We start from the raw sequence: 17,500 nt of genomic DNA, 5'->3' as shown, positions 1-17,500 counted from the left end.
TAATTTCAATTTCTTTAATACAGGAAAATTTAATTCAGATTAGAAGTATATACAACCGTTGGAAAGTTTGGCGTTAAATAGAAAATTGAGAAACGCCTATAATAGCTTTTAGAAAAAAAAATGAATGTTGAACGACGATGGAGCATCTTTATTTAAGAGGGAGAAGGGATGCTGTTTATGAGCGAGGGAAACATACGGTGGGAAAGATGATGAAAAGGAACTAAGATTTATTTCCTTTGTGCAAGAGGGAAGGATTTTCTGAAGAGAAAGGAAGAGATAGTGGAAGTGACAAAAGGAGGACGGGAGGAAAGGACGAAAGGAGATGAGAATCCCTTGGAAAATGAATTCGGAGTGTGGGTGTAAATTCAGGGATAAAGAAAACTGGGGAAAAAAGAAGAAAATATGCAAGAAATACTAAGGAAAAGAGAGAAGAAATTAGATAAAAAAAACAAAATTAGACACGAAAAACTTTAATAGTGATATAGATATTATAAATGTTGAATGTTATAAGCATCTGAAACATAGTGGTAAAGAAAACTGGAAAAAAAGAAGAAAATATGCAAGAAATACTAAGGAAAAGAAAGAAGAAGTTAGACAAGAAAATTAAAAATTAGATACGAAAAACTTGAATAGTGATATAGATATTACAAATGTTAAATGTTATAATCATCTGAAACAGTATACATATGAGTAATAGGAAGTGTTAGAAATATAATTTAGGGATAAGAAGACAGAATATTCAAAATAAACGGGAGACAACAAATAAAATAAAAATAAAACAGAGAAGAAAGAACGAATTACAGAAGAAGCAATCCATAAAATGATAAAAGAGAAGACTGAAGAATGAAGAATGAAAGGAAAGTGGAAAATGAATAATGATAATAATAAATAAAAGAAGAACAAGACCAAAACAAATTGTACAAAGAAAGTAAAGAACCAGACAAATAGTAAGACAAACGGAAGTGTGCCTTGCAAGATAATTAATAAAAGCAAAAGAACAGAGAAAATTTACTTGAAAATAAAACTGAAACACATGAAGGGAATTGGAAAGAGAGGGAGAGAAAGAGAGGAGAAGAAATAAAAAACAGAGTAAAGAGAAGGGAGCAATAAATGTGGACTTTAAAAGAGAGTAGGAGATAATGAGAAACCTAGTAGAACAGAGGAGGGTGGAAAAAAATACAAGAAAAAAGTAGAGAAGAGGGAGGACAGAAATGACAAAGATGAAAGAAAACGAAAAATAAAGATAAAAATGGTAGAAAACGGCAGAATAGAGGTTGTACAGAAAAAAATGGGACTTGTAAGGAAAGAAGAAAGTGAAGGAGGAAAAGGAAGAGAAGGAAGAGAAGGAGAAAAGGAAGAGAAGGAATGGAAGAAAAAAGGAAGAGAAGGAAGGAAGGAAGGAAGGAAAATTGAGGAAAAAGGTAAGAAAAAAAGGGAGAGAAAAGAGAATATGATGAGGTGAGGGAGTTCGGTGAAGCGTGATGTCGGAGGCCTAGAAAATAACTTGCAAGAGAGGTAACTTTGAATTTTGAGTCAAAGTTGTTTAAAACTTTTTTTCTTTTTTGGAAGAGTGAAGCAAAGGGTCTGGGTGCGTAGATTGAGGAAGTGTAGTCACTAGGAATGAAAAAATAGGTGTAAATAATGATTTATTAGATATATTAATGATGTAACGCAAGTTGGAAGAGACGGGAAAGAGGAAGTGAAACAGGAAAATAAAATGGAAAAAACAGATGAGGAGGGGATTATAGAGGCAGAGGTAAAAACAAGGGAAGTAGGAGGCAGATATAGTGGAAGGTATAAGAAGAAGGATTACATAGATGGAGAGGTAGGCGAAAGAAAATGGAATAGGAGGTAGAGAGAGAGAAAGAAAGAGAAAGCGGAAGGTAAGGGGAGGTGGAAGAGGAGGAGGAAGAGGTTGAGGAGGTAGAGGATAGGTGAGAGGGAAGTAGAGGAAGAGCGAGGAGGAGGTAGAGGGAGAGCGTGAAGGAGGTAGATGGAGGGAGAGAATGAGATAAAGGGAGAGGGAGAGGGAAGGTGAAGGAGAGGGATAGGGAAAGAGAGAGCTAGGTTTAGGTAGAGGTAGAGGAAGTGTAAGAGGGAGGTAGAGAGAGGGCGTGAAGGAGGTAGAGGTAGGACGAGAGGAGATAGATAGAGGGTAAGAAGGTAGAGAGAGAGGGAGAGCAAGGGGGTTGGGGGTGAGGGAGAGCAAGGGGAGGGTAGAGGGAGATGGAGATTAAGGGGAGGTAGAGGGAGAAAGAGCGAGAGAGATATAGAAGGAGACGGAGAGAGAGAGGAGGAAGAGGGAGAGGGAAAGCGAGGGGTAGGTAGAGGGAGGGAGAGCGAGGGTTTGGTAGAGGGAGAGAGAGAGTGAGGGGGAGGTAGTGTGAGAGGGGGAGTGAGGGGGAGTACAACGGTGCGAGGGGAGGTAGAGGGAGAGGGGGAGTGAGGGGGAGGAAAGTGGAGAAAGAATGAAAGAGAAAGTGGAAGATCGTGGGGTAGATGGATGAAAAAGAGGTGGATGGTGGAGGGGAAGGTGGGGGAGGACAGCAAGGAAAGGGACGAAAAGGGGTGGAAAAAAGAAGAAGGATTGGACAAAAAAATGAATGAAACAAAGAAAAAAATTGGAGGAAGGAATAAGTGGATACGAAATAAGAAGAAATATGGAAGAAAGGGAAAAAGGGAAGAAAGGATAAGAGAAAAAGAGAAGAAATGGGAAATGAGAAAAATAGAAGAGAGAGAAAAAAGGTGGATGTGAGAAAGAAGAAATTATATGAGAAAAGAAAAAAATGTGAGAAAGAAGTTAAGGAAATGACAAGAGTGTTCAGAAGGAAGTCAAAAGAAGGTGGGTGGCACTTGCCTTTTTTTTATTTCGGCTGTGCCTATGCAATTTGAATCCGCTCTGTGTGAAGAAAGATAAGGAAGACCGGATGATGACGCCAGTAATAATAGGAAAAAATAGTAAGAAAAGAGCAGCAGAATGGCCTATCGCGCGCGTCATGCCTATCAGTAGGACAAGAAACTTGCGTCGTCTATCATCCTTACGGTCTCATGCACAAAGATCTGCAAGAATTGATTCTCCAAATATCTCGAGAACAACTTGGATTCGACCAGTAGAAGAGAGAATATAAAAACGTTTTTTTCATTTTGTCGCCGTTATAGAATTTCTTGCACACCCAAACAAAGGGTATGGGAAGAAATTGAGTATTCGAAAAGCTACGAAGATTAAAATGTTGAGAACGGAATGTGTGTGAGGAGGTGGTAATGGGAGATAACCGAAGGACAATGTCATGAACGAGACTCAAAACGAAACGCGATCTGGACCGTAATGCAGACAGACAACTCCAGAAGTCTGAGGGTCTGTATACTCTACTTTCACGCACCTCATATCGTTAGAGATCCAAAGATCTATTTTTGTATACGCTGAGGAAGGGCAATCCCGATGTTGAAGCTCTTGGTTATGCCTATTCACAACTTAAAGACGTCAACAGGAATCATCAAGAACTGAACAGCCAGTCACACCGGTTATCTACCTTATGTCACTGTAACATCTTTCGATCTTCTCTCAATGTGTTCTGTACATGAACACATACATCTATGCATATTACATGTATGGACACAAGCAAAAAGCATATGCAAACACGGAGGAAAGGAAGACTAGTAATAATAGAAAGAGTAAAATGGCGTGAGGATACAGAGCTAGAGAAATAGAACAAACGGATCATAACCCCTTTCATACTTTCATACATTTATTTTGCATTTGTAGCTGAGTGATTCCCATACTCTGTGAACTGGCTTGATCACATTTTCTGTGATTATTGATATTTAGAGTAAAATAGATCAAGTAATACAGCTATAACTTTATATTGTATAACATGAGTATTGAGATACATCATCAAATTATCGTACATCAGGCAGTTGATGGTGTCCGCGAGAATTTGACCCATATGGAAGAGGTAATTCTTTCTGCAGCAAATCACTCTTTCCCATTTATTCCGGTTGCTGTACAATTATCTAATTCATCTCCATAGCACCCCTTTCTAGCAGTGGAGATGCAAATAAAGATGGAGGTAAAATAGATGGCTAGAAATGGATGTGCCAGAGTACAAGACATGGAAACTAATTCTAATCTGAAAAACAAAAAGTTTTAAAGGTTCTAGACTAGAAAACAAATTAAATGCAAAAAACTGGAGCAATATATATATATATATATATATATATATATATATATGTATATATATACATATATATGTATGTATGTATATATATATATGTACCTAAATAACAGGGAGGACATATAGATAAGAACTGTGAAACCTAGGTCTTCCATCCTCCCCCCTCCCCTTAAAGTGAAATGCATGATTTTTAAGATAAAACAAATTTGGGACAAAAAAAAAATCGGAATAATAAAGAAAACAAAGGTTAAATGAAGAACTGAAAACAATTGAATCAGAAATAGGCAGACATGAAGTGTAAGAATATGTATATATATTCATATTAATCACAAAAAAGTTCCAGCCGAGGTATATTCTAGTTGCGGTTTTCAAAAGTTTTATTCATGGTCACATGTTTCACAGACAGACAATTTGTCCGTCAACGGACATTTCACCTACTACCAATTAAACGGACGAAAGTCTCATTAAGTGACAGATAACTGTCTAAAAGGACAATCATTCGTCCGAGACAGAGCTTCGACAACAAGCAATTATCTGAGCTGTAATTGTTAAGGTGTTTTCATACTTCAAATGGCTCTGGAAACCTGAGGACGATAGACACTTACGATGACAGAAGCGTTATGGTGGTGGCACATTAGACATTTCTCGATAGCATGTTATTTGTAGGGAAGAGGGCAAACGCAGAGTTATTTCTGAAGAAGCCCTGCTGGGCGAAACGTAAAATATATTGGACTCCCATACTCTGCGTTTGCCCTCTTCCCTACAGAGCTGTTGCAGTCATTGCTGATTTTACTCAGCATGTTATTTCCTTTTGCTACTTCGTTTGAGTAGAAACGACTTCTGTTATGATGATTTATTTTTCTAATTTCCAAATGTCACAAATTACTCTTGCATCATATAGTGAGAAGTTGAATGACGAACTAGGAAAAGTTAAGCCTATACAAATGTTAGACACATTGTTAAGATGTTCTTACGGAAAACGAGAATATTGTAACCAAAGTAATTTCTACTTAAACAAAATAGCGAAAGCAGGGTACATACTAATCTAGTGTGTTGCCAATATTAGAACATTGTTCATGACATATTTACGAAGAGAAAGGAAAATTGCGGACACTCAATATTTGTTATAATGTTCATAAGGGTTTGTTTATCAACGTTGATTCTAAATAAACAGGAAGTTTAAATATATATATATATATATATATATATATATATATATATATATATATATATATATATATATATATATATATATATATATATATATACAAATTCCCTATAGTATTAGTAATTTGGGGATATATATGTACAGTATATATATATATATATATATATATATATACATATATACATATATATATATATATATATATATATATATATATATAAATATATATATATATATATATATATTGTGGGCTGAATGGAAGATATTGTTTCGGAAGTTGCATTCTAAATAAGGGAGAAAAGCGATTCTAAGTAGCTTTAGAAAGCGTGTAATGGTTTGTTAGGATTCCATTGACTCGATTCGTGCTGTTGACAAAGCCTTGCTTGGCATCCGACCATCATTGTGTTATGCCCATCTGTCCTAAGCCAATAAGGCCAACACCGGCCAACAGGCCCTGTCTGAGCCCGAAATCATCGCCCTTGGAATATCGGCCCACCCTTCACATGCACTGCTCACCATACATACTGTACATCCCTACCAAGCCAGATTAACGTGTAGCCGGTGGGGAGTCGGTATTGAATGTGCATGCGGGTGTGTGTGTGTGTGTGTGTGTGTGTGTGTGTGTGTGTGTGTGTGTGTGTGTGTGTGTGTGTGTGTGTGTGGGTGTGTGTGTGTGTGTGTGTGTGTGTGTGTGTGTGTGTGTGTGTGTGTGTGTGTGTGTGTGTGTGTGTGTGTGTGTGTGTGTGTGTGTGTGTGTGTGTGTGTGTGTGTGTGTGTGTGTGTGTGTGTGTGTGTGTGTGTGTGTGTGTGTGTGTGTGTGTGTGTGTGTGTGTTTATGCGAACGCGTGTATGTGCGTGTGTGCATGTGTATGTGTGTGTATATATGTGTGTGTGTGTGTGTGTGTGTGTGTGTGTGTGTGTGTGTGTGTGTGTGTGTGTGTGTGTGTGTGTGTGTGTGTGTTTATGCGAACGCGTGTATGTGCGTGTGTGCATGTGTATGTGTGTGTATATATGTGTGTGTGTATGCGTGCGTGTGTGTGTACATGTGGGTGTGCATGTGGATGTATGTAATGCATATATGTAATGCATGTATGAATATATGTATATAAAACACGTATGTAATGCATGTATGTAAAGCATGTACGTGATGTATGTATGTAATATATGTATAAAATATATGTATGTAATGCATGTATGCAATGTATGTATGTAATACATGCATGCAATGCCTGTATGTAATGCATGTAATACGTGTATATAATGCATGTAATACATGCATGTAATACATGTATGTATATAATGCACGTAAGTAATGTATGTACGTAATGTATGTATGTCTGTATGTAACATAACACTGGCTGCCGTATAGTGGTTTTATTCAGATAATGGAAACTCAAGCCCACCGATTATCTATCAAAACCTATTTCGCCTGACAGATGTTATGGTAAGTGGTGATTGTCCTTGTATATTGTTTACACAAAGGCTGCAGCATATTCATTTGGGATGTGATGGTCCAATACTGAACCATTAGCTTCTTTAGTTAAAAGAAGTTGTACCTAGCCTGAAGCGTGTTAGGACACCTTCCAAAGTTATGATGAATAGTTGTCCCCAGTAAGATGGAAGAAGAAGAAGAAAAGGTGGAAAGCCTACGTCAAGTGAGGCGTAGCTCCAACCAAATCCGTCAACTTTGGGACAGGTGACAGTCACTGATAAGAATTGGGGAGAAATCAGGGATTCGAACCCACAACTAAGCTTGTACGAGGCCAACGCGCTTCCGAGTATACCACCAGCGCACTTTAGTGAAATGTAGAAATTTATGAAATATATCTGAATGAGCCCGTTCAAGACTATGGGAATCCTGCAAGATCAAAATTCTGACGAAAATGATATATGTGGAAAATTAAACAAGATACGAACGCTACCTTTTGCACAGATATTGCTTTGGGAGACATGATTGATTTAATTTGTCTGAGAATTAAACACGTTTAATGAAATTATCTGTTATCTCCGTCTCTCCCAATTTCCTTCTCTGGTCCTCTTTCACCACTGTGTGTTGTAGTCTCTATGTGTTGTTTTTCTTTCGTGTAATTACTTTCTATAAGTCGTCTTTTACTTTCTACTTTCTTTTCACCATTGTCTTATTACGTATAAATAGTCACTCTTTGTTTTCATAAGTAGAAATTCTCAGTATTATTACTATAAGAGAGGGAAATTAAACGGAGATTAACTTTCTTTCTTTTCTTTGCGAATATATACACTTGGTTTGTCAATTTACACCAAGAGACTCTCACCAGGAATCCTCAATTTGTTCATTAGATCAGTTTGCAATGACGTCATGATTTCTTTAGTCCATTGATCTTTAATTTTACATCTAAATACCTCCCCTAAGGGCGTGACTTTTCTCACATTAACCAATTAAATTTTCTACTCCTTCACCCTTTCTCCAATCAGAAAGGCTGTTACAAACCCCGTTAGAAATACTGCTTACTTAAGTAATCTCGAAATCAATGCAACGCTTAGTTTACATATTGTTATATCAGCATAAATATTAGCATTATACAGCAATGAAATCGGGTCCCCAGCGGCTGTTTGTAAACATTTAAGCAAGGAGCGAGCTTGTGCAATATATTCACCAACGAACATTTGTTTACCAAACATCCAACTAAAAATTAAATTACTCCCACCTGCCCCTCTATCTACTTTTCTTTCTACCCACTTGTCTACCAGCCTCCTACATTACCTTATCGTGTAAGTTCTCTTGATCTTTTAAAGAGACCATAGAATTCAGTCTAACGTATTTATTCTAACACGACAAAAAAAAGAGGAAAAGTTAGATATCCGTTAAGAAAAAAATCCTCTCGTTTCATCTTCTCTCTCACTCCTTCCTTTCCCTATTCCAACCTCTCAACATCCTTACCTCCCAGCTTCTCACCTTCCCTGCCTCTCCACCTCCCTCCCTCTCTCCCTACCTCCCTCCCTCCCTCTCTACCTCCCTCAGTCCCTCCTCATTTTCTACTTTCTTCCCCTTTTTTCGTTTCTTCAGTCTTCCTTTTATTCATTTACCCCTCTTTCTCTCTGTCCCTCCGTCCTCTGTCCCTTTGTTCCTTTCTCTCTATGTCCCTTTGTCTCTCTGTCTCATTATCTCTCTCTATCTCTCTTTCTTCCTCTATTATATATACCTCTCTATCTCTACCTCTCTATCTCTATCTCTCTCTCTATCTCTATCTCTATCTCTATCTCTATCTCTATCTCTATCTCTATCTCTATCTCTATCTCTATCTCTATCTCTATCTCTATCTCTATCTCTATCTCTATCTCTATCTCTATCCCTATCCCTATTTAATCTATTTTATGACTATTACTATGATTATTTGATTCAATTCATTCTATTTTTTGAAGATTAATAATAAAATTGATAATAATATTACAATTTGTCATTTTTCTTACATGGTATTCACATGAAAAAACGCAATACCATGAAAGTTTCATAAATTTGATGTGTTTTTGTTTTTTGAGAAGCAAAATATTTTATTAATTGTAGATTCGTGCAAGGAAACAATTGCAGACAACGCCTCATGGCCACGAACAGTGTTGTACAGAAACAGAAAAATTCCTTGCTCCCATCTGCTTCCTATTGTCAATGGTCTTGGGTAGTGACGTGCATAATAGCAAGGATGGTTGGTTTCTCGAGGTATTTTTAATTCTTTCATATAGGTTCTATGGACTGAAAGGTCTTCTGTGTCATGCTTTACTTATGCACCGCCAAGCAATACATGTTCTAGTCATCCCCACTGTGACGAGTCTCGGGCTACAGGATAGTGTCATCACCCACTGACAAGACGTGCTAAGCGACGACATCCCAATGTAATCCATCTTCATCTGACCTCTTTCCTTAGGCAGTTCGCTCCCTTCATAAGATATCTGTTTCGCTGTGGACTTACTAATGCTTAATAGCGCTTCTGTCTTTGTGTTGTGGACAATGTCTTTGAAAGGTGCTTCAACAAACTGATAGCGCTAAAGCTCCAGGTACCAAAGGCCTGATGGATCAGTTTAAAGGATAAGTATATCACAATTTTCAAACCTACAGTTTCCTAATTAATTTTTAGGTTATATCTAAATAAAAAGACAGATTTGTTTTTCTGTCGTTCTGGAGTTTTTTCCGGTATTTCTATTTTGCTTAAATGAGTTGTCTGCTACAAAAGTTTGGGAATAGTGGTACCATGTCATTGACGCATTACCAGGTATCTAAAAACAAAGCTGCCATATACACTACATAGGACGTGCAGAACTGAGCTGTGAATCTTTTGCTAATGTTTCTGATTTTCTCGATTTCCCTCCGATGTTCAGCTTGGAACTATAGCCCATGGAAACTTAAGGACAGTATTGGTGTTTTTGAGTTCTCGAACCCGAAGAAACATAAGTTCTGGTGATCTGTCATTTCTTGCACCCGGGCGGATTTTCTTTGCAATCGGGACACTTCACGATTTTGGTCACAATCGACATTTATAACTCACTGACCAAGAGGCGATAAAAAAAAAAAAAAAAACATGTTGGAGGCTAGATGAGCATGTTTTTCCAAATCCAGACATGATACCTAAAAGGCCAAGACATGGGACAATCTTTACCACTCTAAACAGCCAAGTTACTACTGTTACTGGCATATGTACTACTATAGCCCAAATGATTACAGAAACAACTAAAATTAAAAGTTTAGTGGACAAAAGGAACAGGAAAAGGGTAAGTACATCTGTACTCACCTTTCTTACCATACACCAGGTAGGGTGTTGTCCTGTCAGCGATGATGCCTCACGAAGTCTCTCCACAAGGCCCTATCTGCATACAGCTGCACTCTGTCCACTTCCTCCATAGTTCTTTCTCTTGATTCTATGGCTTGTCTAATACCGTACATCTGTACATTTAATGAAATTAATTTCCTTGGATTAATGTTTTTTTTTTCATTGGGCATGTGCGCCTAGGCTTATATTTCATACAGCCTGATATGAATACTAATGGTCAGTACACTTCAGACAATTGACGAGGCACTGAAAGCTGCTGAAGAGTTCAATACCTCAGAGACATAGGTCAAAAGTGAGCCTAGTACTACACCCAATGAGCTTGAGCTAGCTCCTAACACCCATGAAGATGCTGCAATGTAGACTGTCAAAAGTACTACGAGTAGACGGGCAAAACATCAATCAATCAGGATTTAAATTCGTCCTCTTGCGCAATCAGGTGTTAAGTTAATCAGTTGACCCCTGTGTTTTTGTTATAGTGAACTCGATAATCAATTCGGAGAAATAAGAAATATACACCTGCATATAGTTTTCATTTCTCCATTTTTTACTTGAAACTGAACATCAGTTTTATCTATATTGCTTTCAGGTATTCAAACTGACCCTGTACAGTGCTCATGCAAAACAAAGTCGGGAGTGACTGATCCAGAAACAGAGACTTTGGCAAGCAGGATATGGAATCTCGTGAAACATCAAGCGAATCTGTGATGGACGATGATGATGATGATGATGATGGTGATGATGATGATGATGATGATGATGATGATGATGATGATGATGATGATGATGATGATGATGATGATGATGATGATGATGATGATGATGATGATGATGATGATGATGATGATGATGATGATGATGATGATGATGATGATGATGATGATGATGATGATGATGATGATGATGATAATGATGATGATGATGATGATGATGATGATGATGATGATGATGATGATGATGATGATGATGATGATTGATGATGATGATGATGATGATGATGATGGTGATGATGATGATGATGATGATGATGATGATGATGATGATGATGATGATGATGATGATGATGATGATGATGATGATGATGATGATGATGATGATGATGATGATGATGATGATGATGATGATTGATGATGATGATGATGATGATGATGATGATGATGATGATGATGATGATGATGATGATGATGATGATGATGATGATGATGATGATGATGATGATGATGATGATGATGATGATGATGATGATGATGATGATGATGATGATGATGATGATGATGATGATGATGATGATGATGATGATGATGATGATGAGACACCTACAGATGATTATCTCGAGCATGAGCCTGAAGCAGAATCTGAGAGTGAGGCTGGCACTGATGATGGAAAGGAGAGGATTCAAAGTGAGTGTAATTTTAGAATTATTAGCAGTTCCTTGTGTGCACAATGGTTGGTAAGCAATCATCCTTGCTACCCAGTCATGAAAAAAATATTTTCGCTTGTGTCTTTTTAGGAATACTAGTAATGACCCCCAGTGTCAGAGAAGAAGTACGTCATCTTCCACTCGTGCTTTTTGCAGCTGTTTGCCATTTGCCCTGTCTGCAACTCAGAACCCAAATGTGTGTCAAAAAATGTGTATTTGCAAGGTATTACTATGCATAATGTAAGTGTTATGAATACCTCAGAACTGTATAAATTTTCTGTATTCACATTGGAGACAGACATGAAACATTTGATTTTGTACTGAACATAAAATAGGTTATGACAATTTGCCATTTTGTTTTGTTTGAAAGAATTCTTGTCATTCTTTTTAATGTTTTCAGATTATGGGATAGTCAACCCTATTACCAGAATCTATTTTGGTAATACTACATCTATAATGATAATGATCCACAGTGATCCAATTTCCAGCCAGTTGTATATAACCGCACCAGAAGCAGCTTAGGTTGCTATTAAATTAGACACTACGGCTCCTTTAAAAACAGCTTTTATCAAACCAGTAATATGAAATGACATTCTTTCAAGCATAGGAGTCTTACCGACAAAAAATGCCTTTAAGGGTCAGGTTAAAAATATTTTCAATTCTCAACTGATAGCCAAAAATCTTTTGTTTATTATCGGGTTTCCTATACACTATGGTGCTATTTTCAATGTTGATTTTTTTTTTCTTATGCTTACTTTACTCTACGTGATAATTTTGTTGTAAATTCAGCTATAGACCTAGTCAATTTTTGTTTGTACTAGTTTTTTTATTGCGTAAGTTTTCAACGTCAGTATTACTCATGTATCAGTACTATTATTGTATCATATAATTATTGTTATCATTAAATTCTTATATATCCATTTAGCACCTCTGGTGCTATCTGTTTTTTTCTTCATTTGAATAATGAGTTATATCAAAGATTATTATTTATAAGTACTTATTATGGTTAACACGTCCTGTTTTTAGCTACTTATCAATATTTAACCTATCCTGTTCTTAGTTATAGTATTACTTGTTTAAATGTATCTGGATTTTTTGTTTTTTAAGAGGACCACAATGAAAATGATTTTCATATGCTCTATTGTCTTATTCTCGCAATTTCATATATTCTGTTTTTATATCTGTGTATTCTATTGCCGATAAACCAATGTACTTTCGCTGGAAGTTGAAGAATTTATATGACCACACTCTGAGGAATATTCCGTTTGTATTGAGCCACCCTGTTTGATTTTGAAATACATGGTAATACGTCCCCAACGGGAGATGGCACTGACAATGATATTTTTGCAGACGATGGATGTTAGGGCAAAGTAAAGGCAAAAATCAGCTTGATGTTTTCAATTACTCAGGCAACTTGAGGAAAAAAATAGTTTCTAGATGTGATTTTCCACACATTTATTGAAAGTAGTACATATATTGTGTGTTTATTCTTCAAGGGGTCAATGAATGTTGCATTAAACATCATGCATGAAAAGGATACAGGATTATAATGATAATAGACAGGAACCTTAATTTACTTCATCCAGTTTTGCGATGGTGAATTTGACAGCACAGCCGAAATCGATTATGTTTGACTGGTGTCCTGTTAAAGTTAATTCACAATGTCATTCTGGTTTACTGCATCACTACATAAAAGAATGATAATGAATAATTACTGGAAAATGATAAAATATGTGAATGGCAAAAGAAGGCTATGACTACCCCAACACGAACACGGACGATTCCAGTCGTTACTCCAACTCTCGTGGGCGGGAAGTTGGGTGTGTGTGTGCGTGTAAGGTCACAGCATTACCCATAGATCGGTCATAGGAGCTCTGAGCTCTCTTTCAGAGGGGAAATAGCTGTCGATCATGAGTCCAGCACGTGATTGAAAGACCAAGGTGAATACACACACACACACACACACACACACACACACACACACACACACACACGCGCACACACGCACACACACACACACACACACACACACACACACACACACACACACACACACACACACACACACACACACACACACACACACACACACACACACACACACACACACACACACACACACACACACACACACACACACACACACACACACACAAACTCACTCTTGAATAAAACAGATGACATTGAAATGAAAATCAAACAGCTGTGAGAGAATGTCATCAGCAGAACACCCGAGGCGAAACATCAGTTCGATCAAAAGTCTATTCGGCTAATCGAGTCTGGGGCGTCCGCTTTGCTCAGTATTCTTTAGGATTGAGAAACAAATATTCACTCAAACAAAAATGAAGATTACTTTTTACTTTTATTACCTTTTCGTCTGTCCTCGTTAAATCCATCCTTTAACACCTGTGTGACTCCATCTATTTGGTACGATATCATCCTCAGCGATAGAAATATCGATTGTTATTGATTATGCCTAAATGTACGTAGCGGAAACATCCGTTTGTGTATAGGGGGCCATAACCTTTTCTGTAAAAGTTTTTCAGGTTTGTCCATTCATTACTTCTACGACAATTTTCCTCTGCTTAAGTAAACCGTTAGGGAGTAAAGAATAAAAAATAATGATAATAATGATAAAATAAAGCAAACATCAACAAGCATTTCTTATCAAAAGAATTTACCGGAGATTCCGCTGGCCACTGTCGAACTATGTGTTTTCAGAAAACGATATTTGCGGGGCATAACTTTCCATGATCGGGCCTCATTGATCAGTCACTTCTGTAAGGTCTGAAACAAGTTCTTCGAGTTTGTTGCACATCTCCTTGGGGGACGCGCTTCCAGTTGACTTTCTTATGGTGTTTCTTTTATTCTTAAGACTGTTTTCTCTTTTTCTTTACTGCTAATTTTACTCTTACCTTCTTGAAACTGTTTTCTATTTTCCTTTGCCGTTACCGTTACTTTTACATTTTATTTTACTTTTACCTTTTCCTTTACCTTTGCCTTTACCTTTACCTTTACCTTTAGCTTTACATTTACCTTTACCTTTACCTTTACCTTTACCTTTACCTTTACCTTTACCTTTACCTTTACCTTTACCTTTACCTTTACCTTTACCTTTACCTTTACCTTTACCTTTACCTTTACCTTTACCTTTACCTTTACCTTTACTTTTACCTTTACCTTTACCTTTACCTTTACCTTTACCTTTACCTTTACCTTTACCTTTACCTTTACCTTTACCTTTACCTTTACCTTTACCTTTACCTTTACCTTTACCTTTACCTTTACCTTTACCTTTACCTTCACCTTTACTTTTATTCTTACTTTTACATTTACTTTTGCAATCTATCACTCAATATGTTGAGCAGATTGACCTTTTCACTGTGCATTTTCCTGATTCCTCAGCTAATCTGTTCCATAATCTCAGTTCCGTAACTTCAGATCTTGTTTCTTGTTTCAGCGAACTCCAAGTCCAAGATATTGATCAATATAAGCAACTTTATCACTTTTAGGAATCTCTTCCAGTGTCGGTTGGATGAAATACTCTTTGAACTTGGAGTTACGTGAAGAGGGTGGGGAGTGAGGGGAGGTGAGGGATAGGGGGGGTGGGGTAGGTCGGACGGATGTGCTCCTGCTGTATCTATTTGCATATCAACTGAGTCCCTTGTCATTGGCTCCCTTCTCGATGCAGATTTGCAGGTTCTCATTTTACTGGTTGAAAAGGAAAGAAAATTATCTGATAAAAGACAGAGATCCTAAAAAATATTTGGCTAAATGACCCGTCTAACTTGTAATTTACATTTGTGGCCTTGTATCAGTTAGGAAAACATTACCTTCTGTTACTTTTATCTTGACATATCTATCTGAACTGCAGGTATTAATGTAAACATATAATGTGAGAACTGTGACAAGGTAATTTAGCGTCTGACAACTTAATTGGTGTAGTCCATTGGTTCCCCTATTTCATACTTATATCATTTGGCCATATACAAACATAACGTGAGTCCTGAGAGCCAACGCTATAATTTATCCGATCATACCAGTGTCAATAATAGTTTCTTCATACTTAGTGTAACATAATGATTTTGTGGTTTGGCCAGTCTTGTTATGCATTGTCGTTTACCAGTACTTCTGTTCTGCTGGAGAATATCACGGCACTCTTTGATAGCCAAATACTTCTCATATTAAGTATAGTCATACTAAGAAATGATAGTCAAGAGCAAAATAAGAATTTTTTGCCTATCCTTATAAAAGACTCTTTTCCACTCTAGATTCTACCAAATGGCTCTCTTGAATGGTCGGGTTTGTTTGGAAGTTATTTATTTATTTATTCATTTTTGCCAAAGCACTGTTTAAGAAATATTTATTTTTATTTCCCTTTCTTTACTAAAAATAAATTCTGCCTTCTCATTTTTCTCCAGCCAACTCTACTACAATATTTCTCATGGAAACGTGTGATATGTCTAAAGTACAGTTGCCACCACTTGTAAACACTAGTGTCAGGTGTCCTCTAGAACAGTGGTTCTTAACCTGTGGGGAATTCCCCATTGGTGGGGAATGGCGGAGTTGCCAAGTGGGGAATGTGATAACTGTTAGTTAAAAATCTAATATATGCAAACAAAAATTAAGGGCCGTAAAATGGCACAAAAAAAGCAAAGCGTATATTTACGTACCAAACACTGCATGGGTTAAAATCGAATTTGTCAAAGACCGATGCTGTGGTGGGAAATGGAGAGTTGGCTCACTAAAAAGTGGGGAATTGGAGAAAAAAGGTTAAGAACCCCTGCTCTAGAAAGTACGTCTTTTATAGCCCAATAGATTTATTTGTGTTGTAAATACTTGATAAATACTCGACGTAAACAACATCATTGTTAAAATTCCATTAACACGCTATTAACATAATACTTAGAAAATAAGTCAGTTTTACCGAAGAACTACAATCCGGGGTTTATCCTCATCGTCTCCCTATTCTCTTTATCTACACTCGTAAATTTTCGTTTTCTTCGATGTCTCGCTAGACAGATCCAAAGCTAAAGATAACAGGAATAAGATTCTCCAAGCGATGTAAGACTCCAAGGGAATTATATGAAAAAGAATAAGGTGGTAAAGCATAAGATGTAATCATCGTCAACGAATCGGTGCGGATCAAAGCTAAATGCTCCTTTACGTTGGAGCTTGTGCTTCAGTATCATTGTTGCTTAACGTATGACAGATAGGACATTATTACAACCTCCGGAAAACTGACCAATGCTAGACCAAAACAATATATATATATGTTGTATAGACATGGTAAAGAAAACAGGGACTGGAGGTGAAGCTTTTATTCCTGACGTTTCGTCTATCGACTTTCTCAAAGGAAAGTCGATAGACGAAACGCCAGGAATAAAAGCTTCACCTCCAGTCCATGTTTCCTTTACCGTGTCTATACAACTTGTGCACATGGATTGTATATATATATATATATATATATATATATATATTTATATATATATATATATATATATATATATATATATATATATATATGATAATGTCTTAAATAAACGAAAACGTTCGGACTAAGCTTCTTATTTCCCAGTGGTTTTTTCTGCATTTTATTTTCACGTGTGCCTTGTGAATTACTGCAAAAAATATATATATATATATATATATATATATATATATATAATATATATATATATATATATATATATATATATATTTCGTTGTAGTTGCATTACCACAGTCTAGTTTACTAAATAATATATTTAAGAAAACAGATCCATAATTCTGATATATCATCCCTTAGGTCTGTGTGTCTGTGATTGTACATATTCTGTTTTGGATATGTTTTGGTGAACTCTTGGCAAATTGATGCCGTCGAATGGCACATCTCCATTAGAAGGTGAGAACCATAGCTGGAATTACGTAGCTGCGGCCGAAGCCGTAACCTTTGCATTATGATCTT

The sequence above is a fragment of the Oratosquilla oratoria genome, chromosome 10 (assembly GCF_046742065.1).
Source record: "Oratosquilla oratoria isolate Oo_2021 chromosome 10, ASM4674206v1, whole genome shotgun sequence".
NCBI lineage: Eukaryota > Metazoa > Arthropoda > Malacostraca > Stomatopoda > Squillidae > Oratosquilla > Oratosquilla oratoria.
This window is presented reverse-complemented; position numbering follows the sequence as displayed.